General features: G+C 40.6%; 1 long non-coding RNA gene across 1 annotated transcript in view; it reads left to right on the plus strand.

Moving 5' to 3' along the window:
• The window catches only part of LOC146542942 (uncharacterized), a 40,293-nt gene extending 36,754 nt beyond the window's left edge, over window positions 1–3,539 (plus strand). Inside the window, exon 4 of the long non-coding RNA XR_014887761.1 lies at window positions 3,364–3,539. This is a non-coding gene — a long non-coding RNA (uncharacterized LOC146542942). The remainder of the gene's footprint in view (window positions 1–3,363) is intronic.
• The last annotated feature ends 12,236 nt before the right edge of the window (window positions 3,540–15,775 follow it).

A 15,775-nucleotide genomic window follows, 5' to 3' on the forward strand; every position in this document is an offset into this window, starting at 1 on the left:
TAGGTACAGTTGAGGCAGAAACCTTAGGGAAGTTCAAGTCCTCTCATTCTCACAGCTGCCATTATCAATCAGGTTTGTAATCCTGCCAAAAAGAAGGAAAAAGAATAAGTGTGGTTTGTTTAAACCAATTTTCCATGAAACACAGCAATTATAGGTTTTGTCTGCAATTCTTTGTTGATAGTTCATGAATAAATCTTTTATCATTTTGCCAGTTATTAAGACTAGGCTAGACGGTCTTCAGTTATCCGGAGTCATCCATAACTCTTTAAAATTGAAACTTCTTGGCAATCCTGCAACTTCTGGCATTTATGAGGTTGTTTTCCATGATGTTCTAAAAGGTTAACAGTTCCCTAATTCCTTTAAACTCCTTGGTCTTTGTTATCTTGACCTGTTGATTTCGTTTTTTTTCCTTTTTTTTTTTTTTTTTTTAAGCCTTTGGCAGACAGCCCATGTTAATGCAGGCAATTTAGTTGCTTGTTTATCAGTAATCTGATCAAACCAAGTTGAGCCATAACATTTTGTTGAACTCCTTAATCCTAGCTGTAAAGCGTGTCTATGAGGCATTTCTGCCTTTTTTGCATCTTTCTGTGTATAGTTTTACCATCAGTGTATATGCTTTCACGTAGGGTTTTTTTTTGTATGTTTTAATACATATCTTGTTATTAATTTTGTCTGTTGATATCTCATTTACTCCATTATCTGCCTCTTATCAGTTTCTAACTTTTTAGGTATTGTTTTTGCATCTTTGAAACTGGAATTTTTAGTCTGCTTATTTTTATTATTTTTTGGCATAATTATGGCTTTTTCAGCTGCCACTGGAAAGTCCCTGAAGAATTTGCAATTATCAGCAATGCTTTCCCCGTGAAACGCGAAGCTCCCAGTCAGTTGCGTTAACTATCGTCTGTGCTTACAAGACTTGTCCTTTCTAAAGACTTTAGTCTGAAAGACGTTAAGGAAATACAAAATACACTCGTTATATTGGTGACTGAATTCTCCTGGCTTTAATCTTGCTGGCTCCTCCACAAACATCAGTAACTTCCTCTGCTTGTAAAGCTCCTGTTGGTTTTAAGGTGCTGTCTGTGCAAGTATATTTGAAGGATCTGCTTCTAACAAAGGACCTGTGTCAATGGGAAGGTTTAATGTGAAAATAATGTGATCAAGCGCTAAGTTGCTTTCACCAGCAATTAAGTGTAACAGCACCTAATGGCAGACTAGGAAGGATCAGCCCGAGGGCAATTTCTACCACTGCTTCTCTGCGGCATCGCTGTCTAACTTAATAAACTTTTCATGCACAAAGTTTCAATTAAAGGCAACGCTCTTTGTATTTAAAATCAAATCAGGCATGTGCTCTCGATAGTCGTGTAGCAGCTGAGATGCTATGGTGAGAGTGCTCTGCCTCACTGCCAAGACCGATGAGAAAGGAGCTGACACAAAGCCTTGCCCGCACAGCACCACTGCAGAGCATCCCCAGGCCTGATATTAAGTTACATATTGTTACAGTAAAGGCATTTAAAGGCAGAGAGCTGACTTTCTGGTTTTAAGCTGAGTTCTCTCCTTGCTTCCCCCCTCCTCGCTGCTCCAGTCTGAATCCCCTTTGGGCATTGCCCTGCTCTGCGCACAGTGATGTTAATCCACTTGAGATGCCTCTGTCTTCTTACTGTAGTTCCTCACCCAACCTGTAATTGCTGTAGGAACACTAATGAGCTCCCTGTGATAGTGGCAAATGTTATATTCATTTTACAGACAGACGATGTGTCTGGGCAGGCTTGCACTGATTTTATCAGTGGAACCAGGAACAGTTGTCTTTTGCTAACTTTCTTCTGGGGTCGTCCTTTGCTTATTTTTATAATAAACTCAATGTCAAGAAAATAGAAGGCTGTGCAACTTCCAGCAAGGTCAGACATAGAGGAATTTGAAAAGAGGGGATAAAGGCAATGCCAACTGTATGCGTGGATTTAAATGGTGACTCCCCAAAGGTGCAGAGAGGCAAGGCAGACCCACAGCATGCTTTTGTTAGTAGAGGGTCTTTGTAAAAAAATCTTAGTTAGGTGAAAGAGCCTGAAGTGCATTTGGGATGAACTTCAGCAGGCTGAAAGGTTCATTAGTGGGACAAGGGATGTTATAGTTACGAGGTAGCCTGAGCTGAAGCAGCCCCTGTTGAAGCTTTGGCATGGTAAAGCTCTTGATTTCAGGTGGGTTCTGTCTGGATGAAGGGAATGCTTTTCATACTGCCTGTGCTTTTTGTTCTGGTGGTGCTGGTGGCTATGAATGTATTTCTAGTAAATTAGTTTGCAGACTCTTTTTATATCTTTAATATTTATCTTTATCTTTTGCTTCTGTGCAAACACATTACAGAGACTGGTCAGCTTTTGGGGTTAGTGTGGACCACCAAACACTGCAATCCTGAAACTAATACTGGACTCCCTTCTTTATCATTGTTTAACAAATCCAAGATTAAAAAAGTAAAAAATAGTAGTATTTAATGCCTTTACAGTGGTACAGTACTTTAACAGTTGCATTCCTGAATGTGTTTGAGCACTACTTTGTTTGGTACTGGGACCACTGAAGCAATGGTAGCTGCTTTGTAAGGCTGGGAACAGAGGACTAGCCAGAAGGCTGTAGTGTAACAGCAGTTTGAGATGTGTGGAAGAGTTTGTATTATCAAAATGAACAGGAAGTGATCACGTGCGTGTGATGCCTTGTGGATTAGTCTGTTGTCAGGTATGCCTCATTAGGAGAAGGGGCATCTTCAGTTTCTTTGTGTGATCTTTTGGAAATCTGCATGGTGGGAGAAACGATGCTAGCTGTTAGTGTACTTGGTGAGTCAAGCTAATCATTTGGCAAATGAGGTATGGTGGTGTTTTTGACAGTGATATTAGGATATCAGTAGCAGCAACATTATGAAGGTGTGAGGTGTTTTTTTGTTTGTTTGTTTTTGTTTGTTTGTTTTTTACCTGGTCCTCATCCTGCAGACAAGCTGGTCACACACTCTGCAAGCTTCTCTTCTGTAATCATGAGATCTGCAGAGTTCAAACCCAACAGTTTAGTTCCTTCAGTATTTCACAGGGTACCTATGTATGTTGTTTCTTACTGAAATCCTTCAGTATTTTTTTGGAAGGACTCCTCTTGACTGGAGGCCTCAAGAGCCCAATCTTCAAGTTGATTCCTTGTGGAAGTCCTTCAGCATCCCAGGAAAGACTTCTTACAAATGTCTTGTCATCACTTCAGATTCAGTTCTGACAAGAGGCCACAAGGGCCCCATTTGTAAAAACCTTGCACATCATGTTATATGCCCACAGTTACTGTAGACATTTCTGGGCTGCAATAAACTTGCATGACAGAAACCATTCTTTCTTTTTACAGGTGACATCCTCAAATTGCTAGTCCTATTCTCCACTGCTTTGCCCCTTAGCTGGTGTTACACAGCTATGCAAACTCCTACCAGATTGGAATGGTAGCATTTCATCCTCTTTCCCCGGAGAGTCGATGTCGGCAGAACTGAAAGGCAATGGAGAATTGAGTTATACAGCCTCGCTCTTCTCCCCAAGTGAGCATTTCAAAGTGGTTTGTTCCAGACATAAATGAAGGTGTGGGATTTGAAGATAGCTTGGATAAATGCATTTCTTTGTGTGTGACCTCTAAAATAGAGGAGACGAACTTGCTGCAATATGTTGCAAGTTGCAGAAGAGTAATTAGCTGGGGAAGGGTCACCCCTTTTGTCAAAAAAAAAACAAAAGTAGATTAGAGAAGACATTTTGGCCATGGGGCCTTCCTTAGGCTAACGAAGAACAGGATGTTGTTCAGTTTTGCTGTGTCCTAGTTTCACCATGCCCTGAGGAAGATCCCCAAGGCTGAAAACTTATTTCTAATTGTTTTATAAATGACTTTTTCTTCCCTCTTTGGCATTCAAAATAACATCAATTTTGAACTGAAGTGTTTCTGTTGGAAAGATGCTTCCTGAACAAAGGAAGAATTTTAAAAAATATTTAAGTAGTCACTAATTTGTTGATACTTTCTTAGTTTTCTTCCATATTTTCTTTTCTTGCCAGGCTGAGTGTCTGGTTTATCTCCCATCTTAGGCGTTCAGTATGATTGTATGGGTATCTTGTCCAGAAGGACTACAATTTCCAAAGGCACATAAGATAAAACATGACATGAGTTTTATTCCCAGAACCTTCCAGGGAAGTGATGAAATAGAACCATAGAATCACCAAGGTTGGAAAAGACCTAAAAGATCATCCAGTCCAACCGTTCACCTATTACCAATAGCTCCCACTAAACCACGTCCCTCAACACAACATCCAGTCTTTCCTTGAACACCCCCGGGGTCGGCGACTCCACCTCCTCCCTGGGCAGTCCATTCCAGTGCCTGACCACCCTTTCTGAAAAGTAATACTTCCTAATGTCCAGCTTGAATCTCCCCTGCCGTAGCTTGAAACCATTCCCTCTGGTCCTATCACTAATGACACTCTAATAGATTGTCTAATGACAATCTAAACCAGTGCTGTGCAGGAGATGAGTGCTGCCATCGTTATTTCAGAAACCTAAGTGGCAGTGAACCTAAGGCCAGAATCTCAGCTTTAGGTGCCCCAGTACTGCAGTGTTTGGTTTGTTAGTGATCAGAGAGCACGAGTACTCTATGTGCCCATTGTGTAAATCAGCCCTTTGTAAAACTAAACTTGTTAGTAACTGATGTGTTGTTTTGTGCTTTTGGGTGCCTCCACAGTAGGTGCAGGTATCTGAATGAATTGATACATAAAGTGAGAGTTACTGTGTCTATGAACATTAAATCGTGGGTGATATGGTTCTCATGTAACAAACTGCTTAGAATACTTTGCAGTAGAGCTGTAGGCTCGAGAGAATCAGAATAGCCTGAGAAGCTGGAAACATCCAGGACTTTTAAATTTGGGCTGCTTCTGAAATACAAAACACTCTCTTTAGAACCTGGTGACAGGCAAAAGGGCTGGAGATGTTGAAGATATGGGGATAATTCTTGTGAAGAAGTTGAGATTACACATATACGTACATATATGTATTTTTAAAATATATGAAGTGTGTGTGTATGTATAAATATGTACAGGCTGCCCAGTGGATGCCCCATCGCTGGAGGTGTTCAAGGCCAGGTTGGATGGGGCCCTGGGCAGCCTGATCTGGTATGAAATGTGGAGGTTGGTGGCCCTGCGTGTGTCGGGGGTTGGAGCTTCGTGATCCTTGAGGTCCCTTCCAACCCTGGCCATTCTGTGATTCTGTGATATACGCCTACATATAGGGGTTAGGAAGACAAAGATGTAGCTGCATGAATAACTTGTCATCAAAACCACAAGTTATTTACACCAAGTGAGTAAATTACATGCACGTTGAATTCAAGTTCCTTTGAGGTGTATTGATGAAGATTTTTTTCTTCTTGCCTAATATTGAATATGGATTGCATTAACTAGTACAGGTAAGCTATTTCTCTCTAACATCTTCCTAAAATGAAAGAAACAAAATGGAATCATAGAACGGTTTAAGTTGAAGGGAATCTTAAAGATCATCCAGTTCCAACTACCTGCCATGGGCTGGCTGCTCCCACCAGCTCAGGCTGCCCAGGCCTTTAACATTCAGCCTGACCTTGGGCACCTCCAGGGATGGGGCAACTTGGGCAGCAGTGCCAGGGCCTCACCATCCACTGAGTATAACTTTCTTCCTGACATCTAACCTAAATCTCCTCTCTTTTAGTTTAATAGAAATAGCAGTGTTCGTGACCGGAGAATGGTAACTGTAATTTGTACATAGAAACACCTGGTTTTGCTGTCATATAACCTATCTGTAGTTTCATCTGTGGTCATTTACTTTCTAAGCAAGCATGAGATAGTTTAATTAATCTTTGTAAAAACTAAATAGTGAGTCTTTGGAAGTACTCTCACAAGTAGAAGTTTTGTTTTTCTTCAGTTTTCTCTCATGAAAAGTCTGTTTCCAAATGGTGAAGCTCTCAGGAGCAGTTGCAGCTGCCAGCATAGCACCTGATGAATGGCTAAAGTTTCTGACTTCTTTCCCCTGTCTCTGCAAACTGTTTTGTGAATATTTGATAATTTTAATAAATGTTTTTCTTGGATGTATTTTCTGAATGGCTTTTGCTGGTGCTGTGCCTGCCGTTAGCTTTAGGTTGGCTCTTTGTGATGTTGGTCACATCAGCTGTGTGAAGTAGCACATTGATGCAGCAACACTTGAGACAATGAAATGTGTGGGGAAAACACTTGAATCCTCGTTATCTTTTGGTTCTTTGGCTGCAGCTGGTTGTACTGAAAGGGAACCCCTTTTTCTGACTGGAATTTTAAGAATTAAAAGCTTCACCATCAGCATTTCCTACCAACTCCAGAAACATGCCTAGAATTTACAATTCAGTCCAGATCTTTTTAAGTGGCAGCTAACTTCAGGTGGTGATTTCTGACTACCAGCTGATACTCAAGGAGTGGCAGTCAGCACATCCTGAAGCTGATGCTTTTAGATTAAGGTAAGCATCTTGTTAAAGATCACCTGTATTAGTGCAGGCTCTGCTGAGTTTTACCCCAGTGAAGGGCAGCATGGACAGACCCCTTTGTAAGATTTATTTAGCAACATGCAAAAATTGCTGTCACAGTTAGAAGCTGAAATACAAAATAAGACAAAATAAAAGCCAAAACCAACATGAGCTGATGATGCATCAAATAAAAACATCTCGTGTGTTGCCCAGAATGTCAGGCTGTCCTCTAGGAGGAATGATTTCTATGGGGGTAAGGGGCCTGCTGGTGAAAGCGAGGCTGCCAGCCCTCTGTACACATACACCAGATATTTATAGCATGTTTAGAAATGTAAATAAGGGGCACGCAAAAATGCTAAATATAAAACATTATCAAAGATGACATGAATTGTGGTGCTTAATGAATCTAAGCTTCCAGCTTTACTACTTGTTTATTAAATGTATCTTATCGTACACACAGATCTCTGATGAATGGGAAGAAATGCAAAATGTTGCCCCAGGCTATAGAGGCAGATCTGGACTGATGCTGCCAAGTGAGCACAGGAGGCTTTGGAGGTGAGGGAATGGCTTTTTTGACGAATTTTGCATTTTATTTAGAAATGCACCCGAAGGCATCACTGACTTTAAGGCTAACAAGGGGTCATTAGACTGTATTATCTGATTAAATTAGAAACTAGGAGCGTATAAAAACATCTACTTCCTTCATTTTGAAGACATTTGAAACTTTCAATGTCAGGATCACCCAGCCCTTCCTCACATTGCTCAGAGGGATCTGGCTTTGTCCCAGTACAGAAAATGTCAAGTGGTATTACGTGCTTTATTATTACCTTTCTCTTCTGGCTCGTACTGTTTTGTAGCAAATTTGTAGATCATCAAATCTGACTCCTGGCTCCACACAGGATCACCTGAATCCTGTGTCTGAGTGCAATATCCAAATGCTCCTTGGACTCAGGCAGCTTGGGGCTGCAGCCATGGCCCTGAGGAGCCCATGCCAGTGCACGGCCAAGGAGAGTTCTGTATTCATAGGAAAATGCCCTGAACAAGTTTGTCCAAGACCAAAAACCTTCAGTGGTTGCATGGAGGGAAGTTTATGAACTGACAAGTTAGTTTGATGCCTGCAGAACTGGAGAGCAATGTTTAGGCAAGATGATGTCTGCTGGTCATGGTGGTTGTTGTGTTTGGGTTTTGGATCATGGAGAAGGCACGATGGCTTTGTGACCCTCAAACACGTGCAGCAATATGCACAGTGTTAGGAGAGAGGAGGCAGTACGCCCACCTCTCTTTGCCCACCTCCAGCAGTTTCACCAAATTTAAAACTTCCACTTTTAAGGAGGGCAGGGGAATGAAGCTTTTTGCTTCAAGCCAGTTTGAACTAAGTTTAAACATTTTAGTGTGTGGATGCCTAAGTCATATACCTAAACTATGGCAAAGAATAAAGAGAGTAAATAAACATATCTGTTTGGAGAATTCCAGTAAGAAGAGTGGAGTTTGTTTTGAGGGCTGAGTGAAGATGTTTGGGTTCCTGGCCAAAAATAAAAAAAAAGTTTGTATTTTTCCGGATTTGTGAAGAATGAAATAATTGTATGTTTCTGTCTCAATTCGTTTTTGTTATTCGTCACTAAAATAAAACATGCTATTTATTGCCTTAGAGTAATTTTCTTCCTAATGTAGCATAATGCCTTTACCAAAAAGTTCAGTGTCTGAGTGTTAAAAAGTAAATCCCTACATTTTTGTTATTTTGGTGAATGCTGCTGCTGTTCTTACCTGGAAAAACTGCTTTTTGCATTGACAGAAATAGTGAAAAATGACCCAACGTCAGATTATTTACACAAACTAGCTTTCATTCCACACTTCACTTAGAAACGTAGATCACAGTACCGTGGTATTTAGAATCAGGCTTAACTTTGCACTTGTGAATAGCTTTATTGACTTCAACGGAGCTGCTCATGTAGAAAGCTCAGTACGTTGTTACGTGTCAGCAGATCACTTACAGAAAGGCTGGGTGGTTGTGCCTGGAAAATGCTGGAGTGCCTATGGACCCCCAACCTGGATCTGCTGTATGATCCTAAAATAACTGTGCCACTTGACTCGCAATTCCATCCTTGTTCCCATTTTTGGTCTTCCCCCCCATCCCCATCCCCTTTTTTTTTTTTTTTTTTTTTTTTTTTTTTGACTCTTTGATCATAAATTCTTTAAGGTGGCATGTCTTTGTGACCTTCCAGGTACTGAGCATGTTCAGGTCTACCAGTGTGAAAGGTGACCTCTTTCTATATATCCCACTTCTGTATTGCTTCTCTTCCATACTAAATGTTCTGTGCTTTGAAGAGCTGGTGAGACTTGCTGGTGTGCAGGCTCTTCCTCACTTACAGGTGTAAGCATGATGCAAATGACACAATGGAGTCCTGCTCCCTTCTGGAGCAGATGCCCTTCTAATTTACGCTCTGTGACCATCATTAATGCAGTTCTGGCTTCATATTTATTAATTAACAAATTTAGGAAATTGAAGACTTAATAAAATCATAAATCTAGGTCAAATTGAGCCTGAAATACTGAAGTGCATGTGTAACGCATTCATCCGCATGATCTTTTCTATTAATCCAACAAATGTCTTCCTACAGTAAGCAATTCTGTTTCCTGTTTTTCACCCTCATCCACAATAAGCAGCTACATTTGTTTCTTCTTTTTCTTTAGCCTAAAGATAATTCATTAAAGTAGCTCTCCCTCCCCCTTTTTTTGATCCGCCTCTCCACCTCCTAACACCCCCCTAAAAAACACCATCAATATTTCATAAACTTACAGTGACAAATGTATTTTAATGTGGTCCACAGAGAACCTGAGATTGATTGGCCTCTCAGAAATATGACACGTTTCAAAGCAGGATATTCATGGAGTGTTTTAGTGCCTACATTAGTCAGAGAGAAGCAGCGCCTAAATTTATCATAGTTATGGCTTTCTCGGTATCCATTTTCTTTTAGCCGCTGACAGCAAGTATCTGAATGGTCCCTATTGATTGGCTTTGTGGTTCTGTCTTTAAAATGCATTGGCTGTGGGGGTTTTCAGATCAAATTAAGTCTTGGCTTCCTGGAGTTTGTGCATATCTATGGCACAAGTGCGGACAAAGCTGGCTTCATTCATGCTGATTTTCATTCACAAGGGCATTAAGCGTACGGGAAGGGAAAACTGAAATGTCCACTGATATTGTGGGTGAACTGATCCTGTTTGAAAGCAAACGATACATAATCCCAGAAGGAAGCAGCAGTGAAGGATGGAGGACAGGAAGAACCCACTGGTGTTCCGGCCTTGATGGTGCATGGCCTAGGGAGATGGGGTTTGGGAAAGGCTTAAGAAGTCTTCATTCTTCAGCATGGCTCTGAATGCCTAATAACGAGGAGTGTTGTCTGATGGGCTGTTCGATTGTGCTGTTCTTGTCTAGCTGTGAATGGGAGTCTCGTATGTTATTTAATATCCTTTCTATCATGTTGGAATCCTTCACTTTCTGTGGGTAACTCAGTACCACATAGAAATGCAAGTGAATTTTGTGTGTGTTGACTACATGTGATATTACGAAGAAGTTGATTTAAAATAGGTTATTTTAATTGTTGGGTCAAGGATAGTACCTTATTTGACATTAAATTTCAATGGTTGTTCCTGTTCAATGCAGGGGAGTTGAACTAGATGACCTTTAAAGGTCCCTTCCAACTCTAATGCTTCTACAATTGTGTACTTTACACAACAATATCCAGAAAGTATAAAAGGTAATAGCCTTTTTTTTGCCAAATGGATTGGATTTATAAAAAGTTTGGAATAACTTGAAGATGAGTTCTATGAATCTGGTTTTGTAAAGAAACTATTGGTTTCCATTATCCTTTTTCTTGATTTGAATTGCAAGGCATGAGCAGAGGAAAGGTGGATGATGGACTACATTATTCCATTTACAGAACATTTCTTCAGGCCTCTTGTTGGATGAGGTGTGCTTTGTGTGCTTGAACCATTTTAAATTCCTGCTTTCTCTTCCCCTCATCTCCATCCCCTCTGGTTTCAGTGTCACCAATCTAATACTCCCCATGAGTGCAAAACTCATTTTTAAAAACCAAGCACAATGAATTAGCTTATAGCCATACCTTAGCACGTGGTTCAGCTTGGCTTCAGGTTGCTCTCCTATCTTCTGTGCCGTCCTGTTGTAAAAGAGTGGCTGAATGTGGGTTCAAAATCAGAATGACTGGATTTGCCAGGAAGGCAGAAAGATGGCTTTCAGAGTTCATGGATCCATGAGGGCAGGAGGGACCATGACGTTGTCTCTCTGACTTAGTGTACACCAAAGGCCATTGCATTTTGCCTAGTTCCTACATCACTGATCTGTAACTTTTGAGCCTACCTACAAAGTAACTTATGTCTGCATAAAGCAGGTATCCAGACAGCATCCATTTCTTGATTTGAATATATCAAAAGATGGGGAATAACTGGATTTTAAAAAATTGTGGCTGTGTTTTAATTTCAGTCAGTCTGGCTTCAGTTTCCAGCTGTTGGTTTTTGTTACGCCTCTCTGATAGATTAATGAGCCGTTTAATACCCTTTATTTTCTCCCTGTGAAGGTACTTATACACTAATCGAGTTACCTCTCAATCTCTGTGATAGGCTAAACAGATCAAGCTCTTTCAGCTCTCGTGATCTCAGTTATGTTTTCCCCAGTTGCTCAGATTTTTGCTTTTTCTCAACCTTGCTAAAAAAGTTAAGACACCACAGCAGAGCTTTGTGTGCCTTCCATTGGCCTCAGCGATACCATAAATAAAAGTACAGTCACTTCATCAATCCTGCTTACTGCTCCTTTTGTTTATACCTCGAAGACCAACGTTAGCCATTTCTGTCACAACATTGTGCTGGGAACTTACGTCGAGTTGCTTGTTCAGTAACTTTTTCCGAGTAATTTATCTGTGGAGTGGAGGCCCTCCTTTAGCAGGGAAGGAAGACGTTTCTTTTTCTTCATTTTTACTGCACTTTCCCTTATGGACAGCGTTACCAATATACCAGATTTTTGCTTTCTGTGAACTAGGAAAGCCACTTCGTATTCACACACAGGGTTTGCACCGTCACAATTGCCCACCACCACCTTGGGCACATCTGGACTCTTCAAACTTGGCAGATGTTGCAGTACTCCCCAGGGTTCCACCAAACAACTGCTAATTGTTTAGAGGATGGTTCCCCCGCCTACTTTGTGCTATGATGCAGTCTTTTTGATTTAAAAACAAACAAAACAAAGTCAGAGGTTGTTTAGTTGGTTTTCTAGCCAAAATAGGTTATTTTAATTGTTGAGTGAAGGTAGAGCAGGTGTAGCCAAGGTAGAGCAGGTGTAGCCAGTGCCACGTGATGGGGCTGACAGCTGTGGTTCTTGGTCTGGCTGACTGTGACTTGAATCAATCCCAGTTCAGTGGCAAGAGATGCATTCTATGCGGTCGGCTCATTTATATACACTTTGCCTTACTCTTTTGTTGTCTTCTTTAAATACTGAGTTACTGCAATGCTGAATGTGATAATTATGCTTCCCTCCTAAAGGAGTCCATGCTGAGAGTAACATATGCTTTCATCCTCCAGGACAGACTATTCTGTTAGTCTCTTTTAAAATAAATGATTAGAGCTGGCTGAGAGGGTTTGTGAGAAGGATTCTGCAGTCTCGCAGGCTCCAACAGACTGCGCGGTTGGACTGTGATTTGTTCCTCTGTATTTACTCTTACAAATTAATTCTATTTGTATTGGGAATTCACCCAGAAGTCTTCATTAGGACGAAGATCATAGCGTGAAGACAGATCCAACCACAGACGCCAAACTGAGACCTGATGATAGCTGATGATGATTACTGGCATCTAATTTCTCACGCGTCAGGGCTGGCCGGGGGAGGGTTTTTCAGAGACAGTGGGTACGTGGTGTTGTCTGGCAATTGGACTTTGCAGGAGATCTCAGTTTAAACTCTCAGGAGTCAAAGCATCTGAAGTTGCTTACTTTAATGTCACATTATCTATCCTGGCAGATATTAAAATAAGTTCTGTTCGTGCAGATTCTTAGGTAGTGGCTCTTTTATGTCCAAAGGCTCATTTTTGCATGCCAGCGATGGCTATTCAAGGTCCAGCAGGGCTACATTTTTATTTTTGTCCCTTGTTACTTAAGTTGGTTCCTAGGTTAGTGAAAATATCACTGCACATGTCCCAAAAGATAAATTTCATTGGAAAATTGGGAGGAGGGGAACAAACCCTGACTTCTTTATAGCTAGATAAGGTAGCATGGTAATGCATGACATCTTGTACAAATTGTTTTATGCAGATAATGGGGTAGAACTATGGAGCCAGCAGGCACCTGCATTGTTGTGGTGTTTTGTTTCTGTTTCTTGATATTGTGCCACAGCAAAGGCATCCTTGGTGTATCCTGTTTCAGGACAACCCCAGCCCAACTGAAAGCAAATAGCCATGGGAAGCTGTTGCTCTGTTTTAGGAGTGGAACTGTGAAGAAGAATCTATCTGTTATGCAAACACTTGACTGGAACAGGCTGGGAAAAATGACACAGCTCAGTGAAGCATTCTGATTCTGGGAGCTGCCTGGTGTTTATGGGAGGTGATGGAAAGCATTTGGAATGGAGGTGGTCATCAGAGTCTGCATCTTGGTTGCCAAATTCTGTGTTTTGCATGGCCTGCCTAATTGAAATAACTCATCCTTACAGGTAGAATGATGTTTTTTTTTTCAACCAGGATGTTGTTTTTGTGAGGTAGTAAAGCATATTTTACATATACTATCCTTCATCAGGAGAATATAAAGCAGGAAATGAACTGATGGCTTAGCTGAGGTGAGCATCCAGCCTGTTTCAAGACTTCCCTGTGCTGATTGCCAATGTATTGTTGCACAAGAAACTAATTTTAATGTGCATTTGACTACCTGAACTTTGCACCGTGATGTTGGTGATGGGCTCAACTTGCTTTTGGTGAGCTTGATTTCATTGTCTGTATGCTCAATTTTTAAACTTCCAGAGCTCTTCTCATTTACTAATAATGACCCTTTGCTTTCCAAGCTATGTAGTCCAAGGTAAGCAGAAAACAGAAAATAAACATGGAAAATTTGGAACACTTCAGCATTTTCCTGCCTTCTTGCTTCTGAATGAAATGTCAGAGTGAAAAGAGGTTTTTTGGGATTTGTTTTTTGAAAGCAGAGATCCAATTTGCTGATCAGATCAGTTTAAGCTTACTGGCTTTAAAGATTCAACTTTATGTGAAGTTATTTCATAATTAAAAAACCTTACTTTTCTAAGGAAAATCCATTTGAAGCTGTTTGGGTGTTCCTATTTTCAGCTTTTGTTTTTCTTTTATAAGAGGGAATTCTGAAAGGACTCGATGGGGAATTTTTTAAATTCAGTTGTAATAAAGGAGCTATTCCGTAAAACAGTTGGTTTTCTAAGTGTAGGTGGTTCTCCAAAACTATGTTTTATGGTAGAAAAAATTCATTCAAAGTTCTCAATCAACATTCCCTGTCATCTCATTAATTGCTTCTTATAACTAAGAAAAATACCTATCTCTCAGAATGTCTCCTCTTTAACTGTTGAAACAGTATTCGCTTATATTTGCTCCCATGGTTTGCAAAATGTTAAGGAGGATGAAGTCGTTTTGGCAATTACTGTCCACCCCAAGCTGTACTTACACTTTTGGCAGCTCTTTGTCCCTCATCTGAATGCTCTTTGCAACCCATAGGGCATACAATAGCAGATTTGAAGAGATAGCTTTTTAATCAACACAGGAAAAGGAAAGCTTTCTGGCAGCAGTTTAAACCTGTTTAAAAATGGGGGTGGATTTTTTTGGAGTTAAAGCAACGCTAAACTAAATGGGAAAAATGAGCTGAATTAATGCTTATAAAGTAATATCTCCTGGGGAGTCTGGAAAAATCACAGCTATATATCTGGTAAAAGCAAACAGTTGTGTGAGGGAAAAGGAACATTTCTGGGTGTAGAAAACCAGCAAAAACGATCCCCAGAAGTTACATTAGAGAGCCTGGTTGCACAGTTGCTCAGAGCAAGAGAAGATTTTTGAAGGGCTATCCTTAGATGAACTAATAGTTCTGAGCTCCTCTAAAAACAACTGCCAAGGATGCTGACATCTCCTTAAATATTTCAGCTTGACTTAGTCTGTAACCTGATACAAAATTATTCCTGATTTGATATATCAATACAGACCACACTGTAGAACACAGGAAGGCTTGAGCTTCAGTTCTTGTGTCTTCCTCCAGGATTCGTGCAGTCAGTGTTTTGTTTTAATAATAAAAAATCAATTTTAGTAAATAATCAAATTTCATTGCTGAAGATTGCGGGTTGGTTTTGTTTGCTTGTGTTGGTATTTTGGAGACTGTTGGTTTTTGATCATAGGCAAAAAAAGGTTCAGAACACCTGGTGAACTACAGGATGCTAGTTCTTGGACCAGAAGCATGCAGCTTGGCTGTGAAAGCATAAAAATCTAGAGTGGTTCATAAGCATTTCTTTTCGCTTGTTTGAGATTCTGTTGCTTCTATTTGTGTTTCTGTGTTTCTCAGTGCAAATTTCTGAACTTTCTGTGGTCTGGTTAAAAGCATACATATGTTAATGGAGGCTTTTGATTCACTTTATCAAGCTCAGGGACATAATTTGTGCGCTGAGGTTGTAGGGGGATTGTGTACATTGGGAGCACAGCAAAATGGTTGGCATCAAGCATTTTTAGGAAACTGCATCCCCGACAAATTAGGCAGGGATGCAGTAGTGTAGGTGAATAGTCTAACGTGGCCCAAGTTTTTGCCTATTATTGTCTGCTGATTATAACTCTTCGATATCTCCAGTAGGAGATTGAGACTAATTCAGACTAAACCTATTAAATCACTTTCTGGAGAAATAAATCACCACAAGAAGTGCTGCTACGGTGTTTCTTACCTTCTGTACTGCATTTACAGCGAGGCAGGTTTTATCAGAGGAGGTGATCACCATCACAAGGCCAGTAGGAAGTTGTGTTCCCTCAGCGTGTGAAGTAACTTTTACATTGCAGCAATACCCAGGGCTGTGGGTATTGCTGAGGAAGCCCAGGGTTGGCATGAGATGTGATGCTCAGGTGCCACGTTAGGTCTCTATTTAGATCTGTTCCTAACTGTATGCTCATTACCCATCTGACTCCCACCACCTTTTTTCTCAAGAAAAAAATCGAACTACCTCAATACATCCCCATACCAGCAGAGTCCTACACAAATGTACTTTCTTCTTCCTGTTTGTTCATTGCTAATATCTGT

The sequence above is a fragment of the Meleagris gallopavo genome, chromosome 22, assembly GCF_905368555.1.
Source record: "Meleagris gallopavo chromosome 22, MGAL_WU_HG_1.1, whole genome shotgun sequence".
NCBI classification, from domain to species: Eukaryota; Metazoa; Chordata; class Aves; order Galliformes; family Phasianidae; genus Meleagris; species Meleagris gallopavo.